Below are 6,564 nucleotides of genomic sequence, written 5' to 3' on the forward strand. Positions count from 1 at the left end.
TACTCATTTTGCACAATGTCCCATTTCACATTTTCAAAGTTAGTCACAAATAGTCACAAAGCGTTTGTGAGCTTGTAAAGTATATGTCTCTCCAACCCTTTAGTAAACAGCAAATACCGGTACATCTTCAGGTGGGTAACAAATTTCATCCAATCAAGAGAGAAAATATAATGTATGAGTTAATGGTCTAGTTCCAATTTTGTCTGCTCATTTATCAATTCCAATGTCACTTGTTTATCCTATCCTGCATCATTTCTCTCTCTGGATTGGGGGAAATTGGTATCCTGACTGGAAAGAATTCTGTTTATTAAAGTGCTGGAGAGACACCCTATAGCAATTAAAAAATGAGTTGGATGAATATATCAGTCCTATTTTTGAGTGCAATAATTAAAAAGGTTGAGACAATGGTGGTGGTATGTACTTTTAGTCTAGTACCCCATTTCTTTGGTAAATAAAGAACTAAAGGAAAATAATGTCCAAGGCACAGTGTTCCATTGAAAAAAAGTTTACAATCCTTTATTATTCCATGACAAAAAAAAAAAAAGCAAGTAAGCAACAAGAAAACCAGGTTCGTGTTTCAGCTGAAGTGAGCCTTCATCACGGTGTAAAGGTTCTCTTTATTAAAATAAAAAAACATAAAATAGTGTAACATTTATTTTCTCTTGACTTGAGGCATCTCTTTAGTCTCAAAGCAGTGAAGAAGACAATGACTTGTTGTCAATTTAACTATAGAACAACAAAATCACTAGTCTTCCAAGCTGCTATGGACATACAAACAACTGCCTTTTATGGATCTGACATTTTAATTCTATTACTCATAGTCTTAATATTGTTTTGACAACTCCAAGTTCTTTTTTCTTTTCTGCATCCAATCCACATGCAGCTTCACCATAAAAGCTCACCGTTATTAATGGAATGGCTTTAATTGTTAACATTGAATCATGTAAAAAAAAAGATCATTAAACCATCTTAAAATGTTCACAGCATCATGCTTATTATTATGATTATTGATATTTTTAGGCCTATTACCTCTTCAGAGAGCTTCCTGATCAGGTTTCTGTCTCCTTTGTTGCTAGACTATAAGGCATACTGAAGGTGGCCTCCTTGAGCTGATGTACAATTCCTCTTCCTCTTCTCTTGATGCAAGCAACCCTCAAAACTCAGGTTTGAAGGCTAGAGCGGCTTTTCATTATGTTGTGGCCTTCTCTTTGTATTTGTAGATTAAGAACATAAAGGCATTGGTTGGCAGCCCATCAAGACACTGAAAAAGACGCTTTAAAAAGAGATGAGTCAGTGTTAAAATAGTTCCTCTGATTGCTTGTTTCTTTGTCTTGTTCTCTTTACAGCTATTATCTCTAGTCTGCCTCACATTCATCAGCTATTTCTCATACAAGAAAATGAAAGTGATAAACTAATCCTCTGCAGCAAAGTAATGATGAAAATGCCCACACACTTCTATCTGTATTCTATCACAAACTAGCTACATCTTTAGGAAGATCATAAGGGATTTATTACACAACATCAAAACAAACATCTTGCAAAGAGTTTTGGTTATACAGCAAACATTATCTACTCTCTTGTGCGTCAGAGTTGCATGCAGAAAATAGTCGATCTACAACCTCACACCGTGTCACGATGTGGCGTATTGTGTGACCTTATAATGAAGTATAAATCAGGCTTAAGACCCTGAGGATTCCAGAGGAAGGACAAGGCCACAGATGGCGGTGGTCAAAATAAAATGTAGGACATCATCAGGGTTATGGGCTTTCTGGACACACTGTCTGTATGTTCCAAGGTTTGGCACTGTGACAATGGGCTCTTGTACAAAGTAAACAACCAGTGCAAGCATTACCCAGGGGTCTGTGTTTTACCCACAGTGGTACGTTTCATTACCCAGGGGTCTGTGTTTTACCCACAGTGGTACGTTTCATTACCCAGGGGTCTGTGTTTTACCCACAGTGGTACGTTTCCCACACACCACATTTCTCAGTTATGTTGGAAGCAAAAATGATTTACAGTAAGTGTAAAAAAGACTACGAAATTAGCATTATTAATAGGCTTTGACAAAGGTTAAAGAAGGATTGTTTTAAGTTAAAGGACCACTTCACCACTTTTCAACTTATCTTCATATAATTGGTCCTCAATGTGGTCCTATAATGTTCATGATAAAATAGCACAATTTACTTCTACTCAGTCTGTCTCATAGGAGGGCTGTGGGCAGTTCAGAAACCCGTCCACCAGTGACATCATCATTAGGCATTAGGATTTCTTTTAACAATAGACAACATTAGATTTTTATTATCGTGAGAACGATGGCTTCCATTATCGCATTGCAAATTAACAGGAATAGAAAGCCTGCAGTTTTAGCTTGGATTCCCCATCGATGAGGTCACTGGTCGACGGCTTTCTGAACTGCCCACAGCCCTCCTATGAGATGAAGTAGAAAAGAATTGTGGCATTTTATCATGAACATTATAAAGAACAAATCCACATATAATAATAATAATTTATGATAGACAGTTACCTTTTCATATTGTCAAGTGCATTTTAATAACATTTTAAGTTGTTTTATTTTGAGGCACAATTGGAAGTAGACTTTTTATTTATTTATTTTTGCTGGCATGTTGCCATTCTGTTAGTGCTTTGGCTTTAATGTGTTGATGGACACATATTACACTGAACAAGTAAGAACAGACATATTTGATTCCTGATTTATGCGAGGGAAAGCACTTTCATTTTGGGTGTTCTACCACAGTACAGCAGCCCATATATCAGAGTTTTCATACGCCTGCAAAGGCTATTTGCAGGAGTGTACTCTAGGCATGTTCATACATGCTGTATGTTAGTAGGATCTGCCTTGTATGCGATATACACAGCAAAATCTTGAGTGTTATTTTATCTCCAAGAGTGGACAAATGGAACCAATTGGACCTGTAAGGGTCCATTTGGTTTCAATTTCATAGTGTACCCACTTATTCAACATATTTGGAAGCTGCATATATGCGGTGAGTTTTATAATATAACCAATGTTGTGGAGGTCAGGAGAAAGACAATTACGTGCCAATTTCTCACAGAAAAATAGCGTTCTTTGTCATGTCACGAGAACAGCTACAATTATGTGTTGCATGTTTTTTAAACTCATTTAAAAATATTGACTGTAAATGTCATGCTAATTCATCTATTAAAGGTAAATTATGTGTAAAACGTTACACTCTTAGAGTTGGATCAACACATTTTGTCACTGTCAGTGGAAACCGGTTCAAACGGTCCAAAACCGTTCCTTCTTTATGATTATTTTAGAAACATTTTTTTAAATAGTGAAAATAGCCGATCTACAAGCTCACAACATGTCACATCGCTTGTAAATCTTCTATTGTCACTAATTCTGTGCAATACTCTTGGTATGATGACAATGAAGTCACATTCATTTATGGAAAAAATTACAAAAAAAACATGAAAAGGTGACATTTCGAGATGCCAGGTCTCCGCCCGACTACGACAATTTACATGATATGGAATGGAATGGAGAACATCTTTAGAACACAATGTGTGTATACTACACAGACCAGATGAAAGCTATATTTGTATGTGCACGTGCACATGCATCAGGCATAGCTGTATAGCTACTATGTTGCTACAGTAAACACATATACTGTATACTACTATGTTATTAGCCGTTTGTACAGTATGTGTCTGCGCGTGTGTTTGGTGCATGTACTGTCTGTGTTTCTGTAAGGGTGTTGAAACGGTACATAAAGGTGTGTGTGTGTGTGTGTGTGTGTGTGTGTGTGTGTGTGTGTGTGTGTGGTGTGTGTGTGTGTGTGTGTGTGTGTGTGTGTGTGTGAGTGTGTGTGTGTGTGTGTGTGTGTGTGTGTGTGTCTCACAATGTTTCCATACGGTATGGTCTAAGAGCATTGGTGTATTTAATACCTAATAATAAGTAATAATGAGCGGACACAAGACTAAATGATCCGACACATTTGAATGTCACACTTTTGCATGGCATTGTATTCAGGATTGCTGCAAGAGAACTGATCAGATACAGAAATGAAAATCAATCAGAGAAAACAAGTAAATGATGGAAGACAAATAATGCAATTAATTGCTTATAGATTATCTGTAAAGTACAGTATGCAGGAATGAATAACACAAGACAACACAAATATCTTTGCTATATGTCAATCATAACAAAAAAATGGCCATATGCACATAATGGCACCCAGAATGACAATGTGGTAAAAATGTTGGGTACTTACCATATCTGAATTAGGCACCTGAGGTCATCCAAAAAATACTTGATTGCGCGTACACAAAAATGGGGAGATTTTCTCTGCACAAAGAGTAAAAGCAGATTCTGTGTAAAAAATATCAAAACCACTTCAAATGTTCTTAAAAAAAAGATTGAAAAGATGCTAAACGTTAAGACGCTGTTGGGGCTTAGGCAAGAGGTGGGGGAGGTGGGGGGGAGACTCCAAAACACCTACAGTAACTATAAGAATACTGGTCATCTGTATTGGTCTCTAAGGGGAACAAGGACACAGTCCGTCTCCATTGGCCAGCGGAGAACACTGATAGATATGTTTTTGCTGGAATGGGTTATGTTTTTACTCAGAACTGACAGGCAGACAGCCCCCATGCACACAGGTGCTATTCAAGGAAATTGTGTAAAAGTGACGTCACAGAATAAAATCTAGCGCCACAACCCTTTCACAATAAGAGTCTATACCCATACTATACTATATACTATACTGTATATGGTGCTCGTGCTTTGTACCTATATTTCTCTCTCTGTCTCTCTGTCTCTGTCTCTGTCTCTCTGTCTCTGTCTCTGTCTCTGTCTCTGTCTCTGTCTCTGTCTCTGTCTCTCTCTCTCTCTCTCTCTCTCTCTCTCTCTCTCTCTCTCTCTCTCTCTGTCTCTGTCTCTCTCTCTCGTACAAGATCTACATAGATGCACATTATTAAATGCTATACACAAACCTTTGGAGGAATCCGTCTACAGTATTTTTATCTCTGTTCAGCTTTTTCTTCCACAGTCATGACTAACAAAAAATTATCTCCAGGTCTCTGTTGATTGTGTGGCCTTGTAAATACATACATCACCAGACACAAATCACCAAATGAAGTTTCTCCAATTTTCCTCTGTAATGCTGAAATACCACTTTGTAAAATTATAGTACAATTTTGAAAAGTAGAAACAGGCTGCAAGCACTTCAGGTGCTCAGCCTCCACAACAATGGAGTGCTGGCCTTGGTGATGGTTACTAGGCAACGGAGGAAATACAATGGCCTCCTTAGAAACCAAAGGCCCTTAAGTGGACTGACGGCAACCAAGGCACACAAAAAAATAGACTGATGCAGAGAAGTGAGAGCAAGTGATGCTGTGCACCTCTATGCTGCACACACATGACCAAAATATTACAGTGCTGTGTGGAACACGGCAGAATAGCAATTTTCAAGCTGCGGTCTGAGTAGCATACAAGAAATGGACAAAATACAAGATATACAGTAGCTCAATACACCAGTTAAATCTATAGGGTATTCGTTTGTAGACTATGGATAGTTGTGGATAATATTTCAAAATTGAGCTGTCTGTTGATCAATCATTCAATCAATAAAACAATCAATGACTGTCTGACTGACAGATTGTCTGCCTCTCAATCGGTCTATTCCAGTCATCTGTCCGTCTGTCCGTCCGTCCATCTGTATCACTGTCAAATATGAGATTAGAAATACTCTACTTTAATATCCAATTATTCAAATCAGACTGGCCAGGTTATTATACGCTACACCACTGTTTGATGACAATCCATACAACTGAATGACACTGTAAAATCCTCATTGTTAATTTAACCCTGAGCGTGTACAAAGTGAACCACCAGCTGCTCCTAGACACCCTAGCTGATCTAGGCATCGGCGGGACGGCACTAAAGTGGTTCTCCTCCTATCTAACCGACCGGACCTATACCAGGTTTCTTGGAAAGGTGTGCTATCATCCCCCCGAACTCTCCTAACTGGGGTCCCACAGGGATCTGTACTTACTACTTGGTCCCCTCATTTTCTCCCTATACACTAAATCTCTTGGCACTATATCATCTCTACTCACAATCTATCTTATCACTGCTATGCCGATGACACTCAACTGTTTCTATCCTTCCCCCCCTCTGCTACTCAGGTGGAAGAGCGCATCACTGCATGCTTGGCTGACATCTCACAGTGGATGCCTTCCAACCACTTCATGCTGAACCCAGACAAGACTGAGCTTCTTTTCTTCCCAGCTAAGTCCTGCCCCATGTGAGAGCTAACTATTTCCGTAGACAACGCCTTGGTAACATCTGTCCCACAGCCAGGAACCTTGGTGTTGTCCTGGACAGTCAGCTCTCGTTCAAAGCACACACTACAGCTGTCCCTCGAGGTTTACACTCTATACATACGACGAATTAGACCATTCCTCACCCAGGAGTCAGCCCAGCTCCTTATCAAGTCATCAGTCATGTCAAAACTTGACTATTGTAACTCCCTCCTTCTGGCTCCAAAACTATGGAATGCACTTCCCATTGCAATCAGA

Source organism: Electrona antarctica (genome assembly GCF_951216825.1).
Source record: "Electrona antarctica genome assembly, chromosome: 6".
NCBI lineage: Eukaryota > Metazoa > Chordata > Actinopteri > Myctophiformes > Myctophidae > Electrona > Electrona antarctica.